This window comes from Marmota marmota, unplaced genomic scaffold (assembly GCF_001458135.2).
Source record: "Marmota marmota marmota unplaced genomic scaffold, marMar, whole genome shotgun sequence".
Taxonomy (NCBI): Eukaryota; Metazoa; Chordata; class Mammalia; order Rodentia; family Sciuridae; genus Marmota; species Marmota marmota.
Window position 1 is genome coordinate 13809971 of NW_025999941.1, and position 17147 is coordinate 13827117.

The following is a 17147-nucleotide window of genomic DNA, read 5'->3' on the forward strand; positions in this document are numbered from 1 at the left end:
GTTTTCTGGGTACTGTATAGAGCAAGTTAATCAATACATGGAGCACTCCCCGGGGAATAAAGGAGACACAACTATGTAACTCGAGATGATGAGAAAGACTCCTGTAATATTGGATCCCAATTGTTGAGTTGTAGATGATTACTTGTATGCCCCTCTATTTTTCTTTCATCTCCCAGAGGCAATGATACCCCAATAGCAATGAGCCCACATACTGGATAAATCTTTGTTCCTGAATTCCATTCTCCACTAAAGGAGGATAAGACTTGGCTGATCATTTATCAGAGATAGGGAAAATAAGATATGATAAAAATACTTTGATTTCCTCATGGACATACACAAGGACGGATGGAGGCATTTCGAAAGGATATAAGAACTAGCATATAGGGAATGACTTAGAAACATTTTGAGCTTTACAAAAGAATAAGGAGATGTTTGTACAATTTTATCATTTTGTGAAGCTTCATTGAGCTATATACTTATGATTTGTGCATTCTTCTATAGGTTTGCCATATTTCAATACAAAGCTCATAGTGAACTAAAAAAGAAAAAAAAACTATGAAACAAAAAGCAAAGGAAACATACATTTTACTTTAGCAGAAAGGACAATCATAGGCTCTGAATAAATTGTCCAGAGTATAATGATAATCATCTAAGGCTACTGTGGAAATGAGGAGAAGCTCTTTTGTGACCAAAGAATGCCAACCAAGAAATGCACAAGGGTAATAAACCACTAGAAAGGACCATCAAGGGGTGTGAAACCAATGGGTGAAAGGTTCATAGGACACAGAATATTCACCCCATCTCAAAGTATCAGCCACAGATTGATTACTAATTTCAAAGCAAGAAACAACACATAAAAATGGAGCAGTCTGGAGAAAATACGCTTAACAGAGTGATCAAATAGCATCCCCAACCATAACATAAACAAATTATGTACCTCTGATGTGATGAAGCAGGCAACATCACCTATCTTGGCCAGAAATGTTTAAATTGAATGTAATCATGAGGAAACAATGGAACAGATCCACATTGTATAGCATTCCATAAGACAGTGAATTAAGATCTTCAAAAATTAGGGTAGCAGAATACAACAGACACTAGTATGGCTGTATGTATAAACATGGCTGTATAACCAATGTGATCCTGCAATCTGTACTCGTGGAAAAATAAGAATTCATACCCCATTTGAATCAAATGTATGATATGTCAAGATCATTGTAATGTTTTGAGCAACTAATAAAAAAAATTAGACATTCACTAATGACAAATAAAAAGCAGGAGATTATTCTGGATTAGGGAAGTCCAAAAAGACTTAACAACTAAGTGAAATGTGCTCTTGTTTTTGGATTTACAAAAAAGAAAATAGAAATAAGGAAAAGAGGACATTACAAGGTATAAGAGACATTAACTGGGAGATTGAAATATATAGATTTCATATTAATGTTAACCTTCTTGGGTGTGATAATGGTATGATCACATGCTGAATTTAGGAGATAAAAGCCTAAATATCAGGGGGTAATGTAATGTGTGCAACTGGAATGCACGATTTTTAAAAGTATATGAGAAAAAGCAAAAAAATGATTGTGATGAAATGGTAATAACTGAATCCTCATGATAAAACTTGGTATCTACTTTTCTTAAACATTAACAGTCTCAAAACAGAAATATGAGTTACAAATAATTGGGATAGGCTCATTATGTATCAGGCCCTATTCAGAGAAAATTTTCAATATTAATTCATTTAACCTTCATGTTAATTCTATGCGTATGATATTAAATATCTCCATTTTGTAGAAAACTGAAACCTATAAAGGTAAAATAACTTGACTAAAGCAAGTAAGTGAGATAACCTGGTTTTTAACCTAAGAAATTTAGATTCAGAGTTTATTATAGCCATGATTCTATTTGGCCCTTCAAGTAAATAATAAATCTAATTAGGAGAGCAAACAGATTAATCACATCAGCCTAATGATTATATGCATTTGATTTATCTTATGTACCCAAAGCAGAACTCTGGAGCCTTCAGTTGATTCTTATTAGTTCTATTTCCTGTGCTGGGAAATAAGATCAGTAATAACTAGAAGCCAAAGAAGATAGGGTGGTGGTATGATTGGGGATGGTGTTGTTAAAGTTTTATCAAAAGCATCTGAAGACAGCATGTTGGGTATTATTTTTAAAATAGAGAATATAAGGAAAGTCTAAAGATCAATATTTATATCTTATACATTAAATAAATCAAAGAAAAAGGAACAAAAGCACAGATGCTTTGAGGTATAGACTATGTAGAAAATGCCATTATAAAGTGGTCCATTTCCTCAGCTGGTAGCCCCCGAAGACCCCTGACACAATAGAAATTATATCATTAGTCAACTAATCAGTTTTCTTTCACAATGGCACAATGGGGCACCCTCTTTAACTCAAGAGTAAACAGCTCACCAAGAGTATCTGAAAAAGAGGAAAGTCACAGAATGGAAAAATAGACACAAAAAAACTATAGTGAAGAGACTGAAACAGACAAAGGTGGTTGTACTAAAAAGAAAGGGAGAAATGGAAAGGGAAATGGCAGGAATCAAAGGTTAAAAGAGAAAATATTTTGATTAAAAATACATATGTATGTATTTTTATATAGATATTTTATAGAAAGAGAGAAAGAAAGAAAGAAAGAAAGAAAGAAAGGAAGGAAGGAAGGAAGGAAGGAAGGAAGGAAGGAAGGAAGAAAGAAAGAAAGAAACGAGACCAGTGAGCAGACAGAAAACATGACCAGAGTTGAAGCTCCAAAATTCAAGGCAACAAAGAGAAGCTATAATAGCATACCCATTTGTTCAGTCACTCTTTCACTCATTCACTTGACCCCTAAAATGAGCAAGGCATTTTGCTTTGAGGGACATAAAAATGAGTAAGATGGAATCCCTACCCTCCAAGTACCCAGCTGCTCAAAATATTCTCATTTTTACATCTTTCTGCTTTCTAAATGTAATTTTAGTTATTGCTTATACCTTAGCTGATATTCTCATACTCAACATGTACTTTCAGAAATTACAGCAGTTCTATCATCCATAAGAGAAGGTGATTTTTAATGGCAGACACCGTTTTGAAACAAGTACATTCATTATGAAATGAAGACATGTTTATGTTTCTTATATGCTGATAGTGTGTAAGGAAGTAATGCTAAGAGTGCTCTGTATGTATAGATATTTTCATATCTGCTTATAGCACACTTCATATCATATAATTTTCTTTTTATCATCCCATTCCAGAGAAGAGGCAAAAGCAAGGAAATCTAAAGGAAGAGAAAAGACAGTTAAGGAGTACAGGAACAAAATTTTCATATGCTTTGCAATTTCCCACAGGATTTCTATGACAAAAAGCAGTAGTAACCAATGGAATGAGAATTTGTCACATAGTATCTGGAGTGAAAGATACAATAAGGGCTCCTTACCAGATATTATTGCCGAGTAATTTAATTTAAAGGACACCTACTGAAATATGAATTGAGAAAACCAGAAATTAATCTTCCAAATAGTCTCTATTATTACTGAGATCAACTTGTACCCTGAAAAAAAGTTGAAGTTTCAACTTTGAATGGATGTTTTCATGTGCCCAATTTAGAGAACCCCACGCAGCCCAGAAACAAGAGGGGGTGAGAAGCACAGCTGTTAACATCCATTATTGTGAATGTCAACACCTGATTCCTTTGGGACATTGCCCCTCAATTTCTGGTGATTCTTGTGGAATCTCAATTTGACCCCATCCAACTCCTCACCAGAGATAGGAATGTGACTCAAGCTAACCAATCTGAGTATTTCGGAGGATTACAGAAATCAGTCAAAAGCAAGAGATACATTTGAATTCTTGGGCACTTAAATTCACTTGAGCCTACAGCTGCTTTTTCCCACTGCAAAGATTGAGGCGAATGAAAAATGAAGACCACATGGAGAAGAAAAGGGCCATGACACAGGAACAAAGCAGAGGTGAATTTAACCTTGAAGCTATTACAACTTAAGCTTACAGGTCCTTTTCTTTGAAAAATAAATAAATAAATAAATAAATGAAATATAACAAAATAAAAAGTGTTCATGTGGACGTTTGTTGTCTATTTTATCAAAAAAAAAAAAAAAAAAACATGGCTCTCCAAAGATTCAAGCCAAATAAAACCTAGAATGTCCATAGCCATCCATGAAAGAAGTGCCATTGGATCTGCAATTCTGTGAGCGAATCTTCACCCTTTTCATTTCTCTTGAAATAATCTGATTTGGTTTTACATAGTTACAATTGAAAGAAACTGGAGATTTTTAAGAAATCAATAAAATGATGGTTTTTATCTTCCTGTCAGGAAAAAAAAAAGTGAAACAATGCTATTTTCAATTTTCAGAATATCTATCATGAACTATTATTTTGTTTTTTTACATATTTCAGGAAATTTCTATAATCAGATTTAAGGCACCAAAATGTGGGCTAGTCTTTACATATTTTTCAAAGATATTTTTCCTTTAATTGGCTATAAATGATGAAAGATATAAGCTGACACTACAGAAAGTCTCCATCATACCTTTTTGTGTGTTATCCATTTACTAAACATGTATTTTTATTTCACCATTCCATAGAGTACTTATGCTCTACTGAGAGTTACATGTAAATTCTGCTGTCTGCCAGTCTACATGATTACTAAGGAACTGGTTCCTATATTATTATGTCAATCAGTTTTTGTTGTTGTGACAAAATACCTGAGAAAATCAACTTTAAGGAGAAAAGGTTTATTTTGGCTCATAGTGTCAGAGGTTTCAGTCCAAGTTCAGTTGGTTCAATTGCTTTAGACCTGAGGCAAAGCAGAATAGCATGGCAGTGACATCAAGTAGCAGAGGCGGCTGCTCACCAAATGGCAGTCAGAGGGGGAGGGAGAGAGAAAGGGAGACCCTCCCCAAAGCACCACAGGCTGGAGACCAAAACCCTAAAGTAACCTGATTTTAACCCATCGCTTATATCTCTACTATTCTGTTCTCATGTTGCCATAAGGAAAGTATCTTTGAAATAACATTCTGCTCTTTTTTCTTTATTTCTGCTTTCTTCAGCCCTTCTCTGTCTATAAAACCACTTCTTCTTCTCATTGCAACACTTATTTTATACAATGAGATGTTGTCAGACTCTAGATTCATAAATAAAGGCAATTAAGAGCTTCAAATTTGCTGTAATTTTATCTCTTAACACTTCTTACAATTTTATATTTGTTAGAAAAACTTAGATATTTACCCCAAAAGAAAAAATATTTCATTTCCAAAAGACCAGGAAATCAATCAAAGTGAACCATTTGTCTTGTAAATGATTCTTCAGAATGACAAAAGAATTCACTGTTTTACCAGAAAGGGACCAGTTCTTCTTTTGAAGAACAGCAGGCAGTAGGAAGAAAAATGGATTCTGTGGTTTTGGAAAGTAGCTCTTAGTTCTCAGCAATGATTCAAGTCCTAATCAAGCCTGTCACTACCCCCATTCACTTTGCCTCCTCAGCTAAAGAAGACAATAGAATATATTCTGACCCCATCAAAAGCCATAGAGCCAAATGATCCTGTCTTGAAGAACCATTGCTACAGTCTGTCATAAAAATACCCTTCGTGTGTTTTCCATTTACCAAATAGGTATTTTTAAATTTTTTAAAAATTCTAACTTTTTATATATGACAGCAGAATACAATTCATATTACACAGATAGAGCACAATTTTTCTTATCTCTGGTTGTATACAGAGTATATTCACACCATTCGCTTTTTCATACATGTTCTTAGGGTAGATATCTGTCTCATTCCACTGTCTTTTCTACCCCCGTGCCCCCTCCTTCCCCTCCCATCTCTCTGCCCTATCAAGAGTTCCTTTATTCTTCCCATGCTCCCCCTCCTAACCCCACTATGAATCAGTCTCCTTATATCAGAGAAAACATTCAGCATTTGGTTTTATGGGATTGGCTAATCTCAATTAGCATTTATATTCTCTAACTCCATCCATTTACCTGCAAATGCCATGATTTTATTCTCTTTTATTGCTGAGTAATATTCCCTTGTGTATATATACTACATTTTCTTTATCCATTCATCTATTGAAGGGCATTTAGGTTGGTTCCAGAGTTTAGCTATTGTGAATTGTGCTGCTATAAACATTGATGTGGCTGTGTCCCTGTAGTATGCTATTTTAAGTCCTTTGGGTATAGACCGAGGAGAGGGATAGCTGGGTCAAATGGTGATTCCATTCTCAGTTTTCCAAGGAATCTCCATACTGCTTTCCATATTGGCTGCACTAGAATATATAAAGAACTCAAAAAGATAAACACCAAAAAAACAAATAACCCAATCAATAAACGGGCCAAGGACCTGAAAAGACACTTCTCAGAAAATGATATACAATCAGTCAGCAAATATATGAAAAATGTTCATCATCTCTAGCAATTAGAGAGATGCAAAACAAAACTACTCTAAGATTTCATCTCACTCCAGTCAGAATGGCAGCTTTTAAGAATACACACAACAATAAGTGTTGGTGAGGATGTGGGGAAAGAGGTACACTCATACATTGCTGTTGGGATTGCGACTGCAAATTGGTGTGGTCAAATATGTATTTTTATTTCTCTAAGTACTTATGTGCACACCACCACCATTGCAACAATAATCATGTGATTTCACATAATAGTCATGTTCACAGGAACAGAATCCAAGAGTTAAATGGAGCCTCCTGGCCAGAGGTCCTAAGGCCTTCATTTAAGCCCAGGTGGTTCATGGGGTGGGTCCTACGGAGGGCACTGGCTTCAGCCCCAGAGCACTGCCTTTTCCAGCACTGCACCATGGGCTTCTTTAACCTTCAAGAGAATACTGTAGAGCCATTCAAAGCCAACAAGCAAAGAGATGGCCTAGAAGTTAATTTCAAACTAGGTCTCATATCAAGAGTCTTTTTATGGGGTTTAAAAGAAGTATTTTAAGCCGCTCTGATGAAAATCTCCTGCAGTAGCTTCTGTTTGATGGATGCTGTAGAGGGTGAAACGATGAGTCTAAACCAAAGGGAGAGGGACAACACGTTGTTGTTGTTGCATGAAGCAATACACATTAAAAACGGAGACTAAGGAAGTTCAACAGAGTAAAGTATATTTATTCTGGTAAAGACTTTTCTCAGGTCAGCAGTTTTAAATATCACTATAAAATGCTGACAAAAATTATGTGAATGTTGCTATAAAACATTAAATCTCCCAACTAATGGCTTTTAAAGGTGTGTCTGCCTCTACCTTAAATACATACACGCATTCAGGGACCTCCATCAGGAGTTCCCCAAGTCAACTATGCTACATAAAGAATACTGCAATAATACTAGTACTGCTACTTCCAGAATAAGAGTAAACAAGCAGAAAAAGAACAGAACATGAGCTGCAGAACTCTAATCTGAAGGCCTAAAGCTCACACATCCTGGATTTCTGGTTGGGTGGTGCTGGTGAAGGAAACATGGTAGAGGAGGTATCAGCCTGCACTGTGGGATCAGATCAGACATGGAACTGAATTCTAGCTTACTCTCTGGGTAACCTAGGCTGATAACTGAACATCCCTGAGTCCCAGTTTCTTCTTCTGTAAAATGGTGACAGTCATGCCATGGATTACTACAGGGAAGAAATGAGGAGACATACGTAAAGACGAGGAGCAGCAGAGCACGCTGCCCTGAAAAATGCCATTTAGACATAAGAATTATCTTGAACCAAAGGCAATTGAAAAGAAAGCAATAAAAGAAAACCTCTCTGCCCTCCCTCTAAGTAGAGGGACATAAAACAAGGACATAAATTTATAAAAGCACCCTCCCCATCCACCAAGAAAAACAAAAGTTTATTAGCAGAGAAAGTTCTAGAACCTTACTGGCCCAGAAATAGCAGAGGAATCTATATGACAAACTTTACTAACTATCCCTTATCTTGTATTATTTCCCCCATATATTTATCTTCCCACAATTTGCCACCCTAGAAACTCTTGTCGCTTCTCTAAAAGTGTATTGCTCTTTCCTTAAGAGCTATATAAGGCTAGATTCTAATCACCCCTTGGAGTTACTCATTGCTGGGTACTCCCACATGTATGCACAATGCACATGTTAATAAACTATTGTTTTTCTGCAGTTAATCTGTCATTCATCAGTCTAATTTACAGGGTCCCAGCTGAAAAGCCTAAGAAGGTAGAAGGGAAAAGATCTAGCTTGGAACAAAGCACTCAGTATGTGGAAGTGGTTGCTATTATTATTGCCATTGTTCATGATTGTCACAGAGCATCCATCTTGGTTAAACACACACCAGGCTTAGGATCAAAAAGTTACTCTGAGGAAAGTTAGACTCAAAGAAAAAAACAAATTTCCCAGCCAAGTACCTTGGGTAAAACACACATTTGTTTGATTCTATATTATTGGAATTGAAATGTCTACTATATAGATGACATAACCAGTACAAGATTTGGAATTTCAACAAAAAGGCTAGCGTAAACCTACTTTTCTATAATAAGCAATTTGTTAAGCTTTAGATAGACAGTCTTCCTTGCCTTAACCCGTGCTATTCAAAATGTAGCCCACAGAACAGAACATCAGCATCACTTGGGGACTTCTCAGAAATGAAGAAATCTCAGGTTCCACACCAGACTTACTGAACACCAGAATTTTAAAAAGAGTCCAGGTGATCTGTATATACATTAGTTTGAAGAATGCTGCTATAAACTACAAAATTTAATATAGGGCTTATTCCATTTTGGGTGTGTTTCTATGATCTCTTAGATAAATCACCCCAAAACTAAATGACTTAAGGTAATAATTATTTATCCACTCTACTTGTTCAATCTGGGTAGGGTTCAGTGGGGTAGCTCATCTTTGACCCACATGGTGTTAAGCGGGGCAATTCATATGGGAATAGAAGATGAGAATGGGCTTCCCTTCACTCATGGGCTCTGGGGAGGGGCTGGATACACCTCTCTCTATGTCTCTGTCCTCCAGGATCTCTATCCACATGGCCCTTCTCCTGCACGTGGTCAGACTTCTTTATATGATGGCACCAAGCTCTAGAACAATGAAGTTGGAAATCTCCAGCTACTTCAAGTTCTAGTCCCAGAACTGGCGCTCTGTATTTCTGCCATTTTCTAATCACCAAAGCAAGTCAAAAGGCAAGGATGGGCAGGAACGGAAGTCTTTGTCAGCAACTGCCTTCACTAACCAGCTTCTGCATGATGCCTGCTCCTTTTCACTTCCTTCTCTGTTCTCTTGAGTGATAAGACAGCCACTTCATTGCAATTACATAACTACATGAAAGCCCCAATTAGGAGAATAAGGAATTCTAAGGCATGCTATCTCCCCCATAGAGAACTTGTTATAATACAATTGGCAAATATACCTTGAAATTTTAGTAACAATAAAATACTGAAATACTAAAATATTTAAGGAGCTGTGAAAGATAATAATATAAATTATGTCCTATTGCTAGAAGCCACTCAATTAATTAATTGTACATACAATAACCACTCCCTGAGACTAGAGAAGAGAACAAAAGGAGAAGGTCCATGGAAGAGAGGGGAAAGTGCAATCTGAGTAAAACTTACACAGGGCAAAAAAAAAAAAAGAAGATGAATTTCAAAAAAGAAGACTCAATGAAATATATACAAAGTAAATGACAACATCAAGGAGCCCCGGGAATGGGGTCATGGGGACACAAGGGCATGAATGAATGTCTCTCCATGTTCCTCAGTGTTGATTATAAATTCAAAGTTCCTGAAAGAATTTCCTGCCTCATAACACCCACCTTTACTTCTCCCTTTAGATATGTTCATAAGCCATTTGTGGAATCCCCACCAGCAATATAAACTTGTATTAATAATGAAGGATTTTTACTAACCTTATAAATTTTACTATACCTTGTGGGGGAGAAGGGGAACAAACACACAGAAATGCAGGCATTGTCAAATGGCAACTTGTAAACGCCACTGTTCATTGTATAGGAACTAGCACTTCTGGTATTGTTAAGCAGCAACTTATAAATTTCACTCTCCCTTAGAAAATAAAAATGGAATGAAAGGTTTATAGAAGAAACGTATAAATTTCAATCTCCACTGCAGGAAAATAAGCTCTGATTACACTACATAGTTCATACACCTCAATGTGCCAAACACTTGTTTTATTACACATTCATGTATAATGAGTTGGTTTTCCAGCAACAGAGAATGAAATTTACAAGTTGTTATTTAACTTTTTTAGGAATGTATTTTTCTTCTGACTACTTTTTCCTCCCCCAAACCAGAGAAATAATATGAGCAGTGAGGTTTAGGAACACTACCACGCAGTCCCTTCTACAACAATGATTAACACAATTTTAAACAATGTTCTCAGGGCTGTGTGGTACCACATGTAATTATAGGGAATGACACTGATTTGGGCCATACATTTCTAACAACTACTCTTTACCTTGTTGGGGGTGGGGAAGGCTTTGAAAAAGTTGCTAATAAACAACTTTGCTGGCCTTTAATTTCTGATTGTTATTGAAAACTATCAGGTCTTTAAATCCAGACGCTCCCTAGCATTTTCATGAATGTACCCATTTGAAATTCAGAATCAGTCAGTTTGAATGATTTTTTCACTTATTCAAATAAGCTTCTGAAGAAGTATCCTGGACAGAAAGGATAGAAATGTTGAAAGAAAGAGGTAGAGCTATACTCTATAGAGTCATGATGAGAAATAAAGAAGGGGAGTCACCACCCCAATACAGAAAATGTCAGTGCAATGATATCCTAAAAACATGCACTCTAGTAGAAGTTATAAAACCCCATACTGGGGCCCAGCATGGTGATGCACACCTGTAATCACAGAAATTGGGGTGACTAAGACAGGAGGATGGCATGTTTGAGGCCAGACTTCACAACTTAGTGATCTGTCTCAAAATAAAAAATTAAAAGTCCTGGGGATGTAACTCAGTAGTAGAGCACTCTAAGTTCAATCCACAGTACTGGCGGGGGTGGGGGGGGAATGGGGGGAGGAAAGAAAAATTACACTAAGAAACATTCTAAAAACAAAATTCAGATGCAATACAGCCCAAAATGAATCAATGACATTCTTATGTTCAGGCATAAAACAATAAAAATTTTATTTTTTTAATTTGTAAATTTTGAGTAGATAATATATATACAAAGTAAAACACTAAAACAACATTACAGTACTGAAATATACTGAAAAATAGGTCTTCCCACCCATGCTGTTAATAAAATAATGTACAGTCTTTAACCTATGATTAAAAGAACATATAGACATACATTTTAAATTTCTATGGCCACAAAAAGAGGCAAATAACAAATTTTCACTTAACAGTATCGTAGAATTGTTTTATATAGATATGTTCTTTGTGATGGCTTAATTTATACTAAAAAAAGATTACAAAAGTAAAGATACTCCACAATTTATTTACTAAGTACCCTACTGCTTAGACATTTAAGTTCTTTTAATACATTTATTGTTAAAAGTAATGATGATGAACATTTTTATACACATAATTTTATGCACCTGCCTGGCTACTTTTCTAAGATAAATTAGTCCAAAGGACAATTCTAGGTCAAAGGGTACATGTGCATTTAATTTTGATAGCTATGGCCAAATAGCTTTCCAAAGACAACATACCAGTTCACATTTTCATTCATGATACCAATACATCCTGCACTGAAAGAATTCTAAAGAACCACTAGTTCATCACCATTTTTCTGCCGACTGATTCCTTCCCTCTGAAATGGGGTAGGGGTAAAAATCACCCAGTTTTGTTTATAACGAGAGGCAGGTTATAATTATTATTGCCCCCAGTTCAAGGCCATTTCATTACTTACTGCACACTGTCCTCACCATGCTGTCATGTTAACTGGTCAGACAGATCCTTAATTTCCACATCTCAGAATACAGATTATCTGCATTCTGCAGACATCTGCAAAAAAGCCATTCGTAAACGCATATTTCATGGCTGAATATTTTTACATAACATCAGCTGGAGCCCATCGTTCTAGCATTCTCGCCAAGTGTCACAACCTGCTCTATTATATCAATAAGCAGCTTCAATTAGTCATTTTCTCCCTGTGGTGACGATAGCTATAATAGCACACAGTGGTCTGATGAAGTTTGTAATACAAAGTGGAGATGCAGATATTAAAAGGAATGCAATACAGAATTAGAACAGCACACACACACACACACACACACACACACACACACAAATTCCACTTCCCAAATAGTCATTTGGAGGAATTACATTTCTGAAACAGTACCCAAGAATGAATACAAAAATTCAATTACTTTTGAAAAAGATGACAAATAAATTCACCATGGGAACACAATCTTGCCCCACATAGACTCCTGGGTTTTTATTGGCTAATTCGTCATTAAGTGTCATCTCAAAAATAACTATCAATAAAATAACTATTTAGTAAACAAAAAGAAAATGTAAGTCTTACATAGAATTATAAAATGCAAATAAATGCCCATCAAAAAATGCTACGTTGAATGCATTATACAGCAGTCAATAAATTAGAAGGCATGACACAGTTGGCTCTACCACTTCTCACTTTGTCCACTCAGATCCCTGGGCTCCAGGCCAGACTCACCTCCCAGGCATAGAGCCAGTGCCTCTGGAGAGCCTGCCTCTCCTCTTGTTCCCTTCAGCCCCTTTTATACATGACAGATGAAATGATCTTTACAAAATATAAATTGGATCACATCAATCCCTTCCTTCTAGCCCTCCAGTGGTTTCTCTCATAATTAAAACCTAAAATTTTACCATGGCTCATAAGGTCCTACATAGTGTCCAACACAGGGTCCAACATATCCCATTTGTGACATATCCCATTTGTGTCCCTCTCCTCCTCCCATATGCCTCCACCAAACCCTCAGGCCCTCAGGTCTTACCACTGCTTCTAGCTGGAATTTTTGTCCCCCCACCCCCGATATTCATGTGTCCTTCCTTCACTTAATTCAGGTCTGTCCTTAAACTTTACCTCATCACAGAGGGATTCCTGGACCACTCAATCTAAAACATTTGGGTTATCTTTTAGATTGACACTATGTTATGTAGTAATATGTGTATCAATTTTTAATATTCTCTTTTAGAATGTAATTTCCATAAAGACAAGAAGAAGGAAAAATACAAACTGTGGATCCCAACCAGATACAAAACCACACTATTACTGTGAACTACGCCCATAGTTAAGAAAATAGCATCTCACTTATTTTGCTAAATTCATTTAACTCAGCAAATGTTTAATGAACTCTTACTAGATAAGGCGTTCCAGAATTATAGACACCAGTGTGCATACCTTAAACAGTCTGAAGAAAGAAATTTACACATAGTTTAGGAGCTAAGTCACAAAATATGAACTACTGAAATAACAAATGAAAATGTTAATGATCAGAGGATGACATGAGCGGGGCAGATGCAGGTGTCAGGGAATACTGAGGAACAGGGACACGTGTAGACTGAGAGGGTGAAGGCAAGTTTCAAAAAGAAGGATGAAGAGGATCTGGGAAAGGAAACCAGGAGAAGGAAGGCATTCTGGTGAGAGCGTAATAGGAGCAAAGACAGATTATACTAGGGTTGCCCAAACATCTGGGCAGGAAACCCTAGGGCTATATGCTCTACTACCAGGACAAACCAAGAAATACTAGTTACATCTTTTTCCATTCTCTTTTAATCCTTCTAATTCATTCAACGAGGCAGTAAAAATTCAGCACTGTTATTTTAAAACACTTTTGTAACACTTGATAATCTCAACTGCAGCTTTTTTTTCCCTCTTTTTTCCCCCTGTATTTCTCTCTAAAGGACCAGATGGCTGGGACACTATCTGCCAGACACAGAGCAGAATCCACTTCTAAAGTCAGCAAAGAGGACGCCATTGAGACCACGCCAAATTAAGCTCTTGTCAAGATGCAAGAGGCCTCGAATCATGCTAAGGATTTTGGAAAATATCCTGAAGGGCTGTGGGTTTTCAACTTGTTTCAAAGCCAAATTCTTTGGAAACAAGCCCTTTGTATGTGAGAGTGGCATGCCATTTATTTTCATGGCAGTATGAAATATGGCAATCTTCAATTTCATTATACAAACTTAAAGACAGGGTAGAAAGAAGTAAATACAACTTCACACTATATATGAAGTACAAAAGCATAACCGCAATTACAGTCTTAAGCTCTTTTTTTAAGTGTCTCTGTCAATTAGAATCTGGAAAAGATACAGATGACACACACAACATACTCATATGAGGCCATCTGCAGAACTATTTACAAAAGTGTGGGAAAACCAAAGGTTAATGCAGTGTCTGGGGACAAGGAAGGTGCCCACAGAGCACCTTCCCAGCCCAGGGCAGAATAGATTGTAGGTATGAAGGGATAAAGGAAGACAATACACAAAAAAGAGCTGTTTTCAACTATTTTGAATACTTTCTAGGTATTAACCTATTATTTGCTAACATTAGCTATATGTTAGTTATAGAGAATAAAGAGCATTTAACCTAAATCTCAGCTTTCACTCACTAGCTGTGTGAGCTTATGAGGCTCACTGAACTTACTTTTGTCAATAAAATGATGGAAATACTATCAGTATCCACTATAAGGTTGGTGTGAGAAGCAAAGGAATTAATGCATGTCAAAAGCTTTGCATAGTATTCATCTATAATAAACATGTGTTTTGGTAGGAAGGGAGGGTCGCATTAGTATCAAAAATTTTTAATATAATTTATGTGAGAAAAACTTAAAAGTTGTAGATTCAAATTGTAGTAAGTTAATAATTTGACTTGGCAAAAAGTAAAAAAAAAAATCCACATTATTCCATGCTATTGATAAAATATTTCAAAGGCATACAAAGAAAGAAAAATATTGGAGGTGAGTGGGGTTGAGAATGGTGGTGATTAGCAGTGGCAGAGGGGTGGGCAGTAAAGACCTCCAAGAGAGGATCATTTTTTAAATGAGACCAATATAAGACCTGTAAGAGGAATTCGCTCAGGAAAGGTGGGAAGCAGTCTAAGCAGAGGGAACCCAACATGCCAAAGCCATGGGGAAAAGGAAATATCACAGGTTCAATCAACTGTATAATCAGTGAGTGCAAGAGTAAAGGGGACTTGGGGAGAATTGTGGCCAGGGATGGAAACATTTCAGCTACACTTAAAGAATCTAAATTACATTCCTCTCCAGGGCAAGGGAAAGCCCTTGAAGGTTTTTAAGCAGGGGAAAGGCATGATTAGATTATTGTAATTAGAAACCCATTGCTAAGGGGAAGGGGGTGGTGATAGACTCTTGATTCAGGAGTCAGGAAATGAATAAGAAAGACTCTTGATTCAGGAGTCAGGAAATGAATAAGAAAAATGGAGTCTCAAACCTCATGTTTACTATTTTGTTTATAAAATATTACACACAATTTTTCCTTGAGTTAACTGTATAAGTGTTCTGTGTAAGTGTGTAAGTGTAAATTATAAGATGTTCATTCATCGAGATATTTATTGAGCACCTAATATATAAATGGAAATATTTTTAGATAGGGACAGAAGGAGAAAACTCACAGTGTAAAAATACTAAGACTTGAAACACAAAGGACATTTCTGAGAGATGGGTAAAATTCCAAAGGGGGAAGAAGCAGTATCTATGATAAAACATGTGCCAGTATGAATGAACATACAATGTACAGGTAATGTTTAAACTACTCCCTCAACAAGAATTGACTAAGCACCTCCTATATGCACTGGTGATATAATAGTGAATGAGAAAAGGCTTAAAAATATGACAATAAATTTTCTCATTATATATAATGGTAGGTCAATTATCAAGAGTGTAATGAGGAAGAAAAACAGAAGAACAGTGCCTTAATTTAAGGAGTCTTGGAGACACAATCAAGTATTTTTAATTAAAAACTTCTCTGTGGAGAACAGACAGCCTTCAAAAGCTTGTACAAACTGTAAATGAACTATATGCAAATATATTAGTGACATTATAGCTTTCAAAATGACATTATAACTTTTAAAAAGTCAAATAGCTTTGAATGTCAAATGCCAACCCTCCCCTGCAAAAAATTCATGACCATCACGAATTAGCCAGTTAATCCCAAACCAAAGTAACCTACTTGAAAGTGAAATGCCCATTCCTTACACTGAGTAGGAGAAATGCTTCAAATGCAGGCAGACCTTCCCTTTGTTTTCAGAGAATCCTGGAGTTGATAGACCCAGAAAGCCAGACTGGATCCACTTGGCAGCTAAGAAATGGGGAGATGTGTTCCGAGCCCAATACTAAGTTTTCCACCTCAGTCCCTGATCATGCCAAGACATCACAGTGCAATAATAGTAATTTAATAATGCAGCCGGCCAGCCTCTGCCCACAGTAGAAAGCACAGGAAAATAAATGAGGCTTGCAAGCCAAATAGAGGGAAACTTCTCCAGGTAGCACCTGCAGCAGGGAGATACCTGGAAATGAAATAGCAGCTAGTTTCTCCATTCATTATGCAGGAGGCAAACCTTAAAAGGGAGTCTGGAAAGGTGAAGTTCTTAAAATGGAAATAAATAAATAAGCACACCTGCTATGGTGGGATCTCTGAAAATGGCTCTGAAGGGCTGAACATAGATTTTTCCATGGGGATGTAGGAAAGTTCCATCAGATATCAAGGGAGGTAATTATTCCTGAATTGTGTGGGCACATTTGCTGGATAAATTGGCCTCCTCGACTTCATCTTTTCATGTGGGCACCAGATACAGAAACCAAGTTTAAACTCCACAGTGTTCTCTCTGGCTTTTATCATAATAGAAACAAAACTGTGCCCTGAGTACTTGGCAAATCAGTGTAGTGTTAGATGGGGACCCATTATGTTTGACCTTCATGTTGTTGCTTCTTCTAACAGAAAAGCCTCAGAAACTCAGATAAAATACATAATGTCGAGGAGGTGCCCACGTCCACAAAGAAGATATTGTTTGGGTAATATAAAAATTATATAAGTGGAAATTAGTGATTTCTGAATTTTTTAATGTCAATTGGTCTGTTATCTGCTCAGATTTTAAAAATGTACCTAGAAATGATGGAAGCTGTTTACCGAATCATGATATGAACATGGTAAGCCATCAGCCATGTCCCTTTCTTCTCTGTCTTTCCTCTCTAATTATCAGGACAACT

General features: G+C 36.6%; 1 protein-coding gene across 10 annotated transcripts in view; it reads right to left on the reverse strand.

The window, feature by feature from the left end:
* Nucleotides 1–17147, reverse strand: part of Fhit (fragile histidine triad diadenosine triphosphatase) — a 1420772-nt gene that overhangs the window by 1092886 nt on the left and 310739 nt on the right. The window contains exon 1 of one of the 10 annotated variants that reach the window (XM_048801203.1): nt 16137–16255. The exons of the other annotated variants lie outside the window; for them this stretch is intronic. The gene's annotated coding sequence lies outside the window, so the exon portion shown is untranslated. Of the gene's footprint in view, nt 1–16136; nt 16256–17147 lie in introns of those variants that run through there. 10 annotated transcript variants of the gene reach the window in all.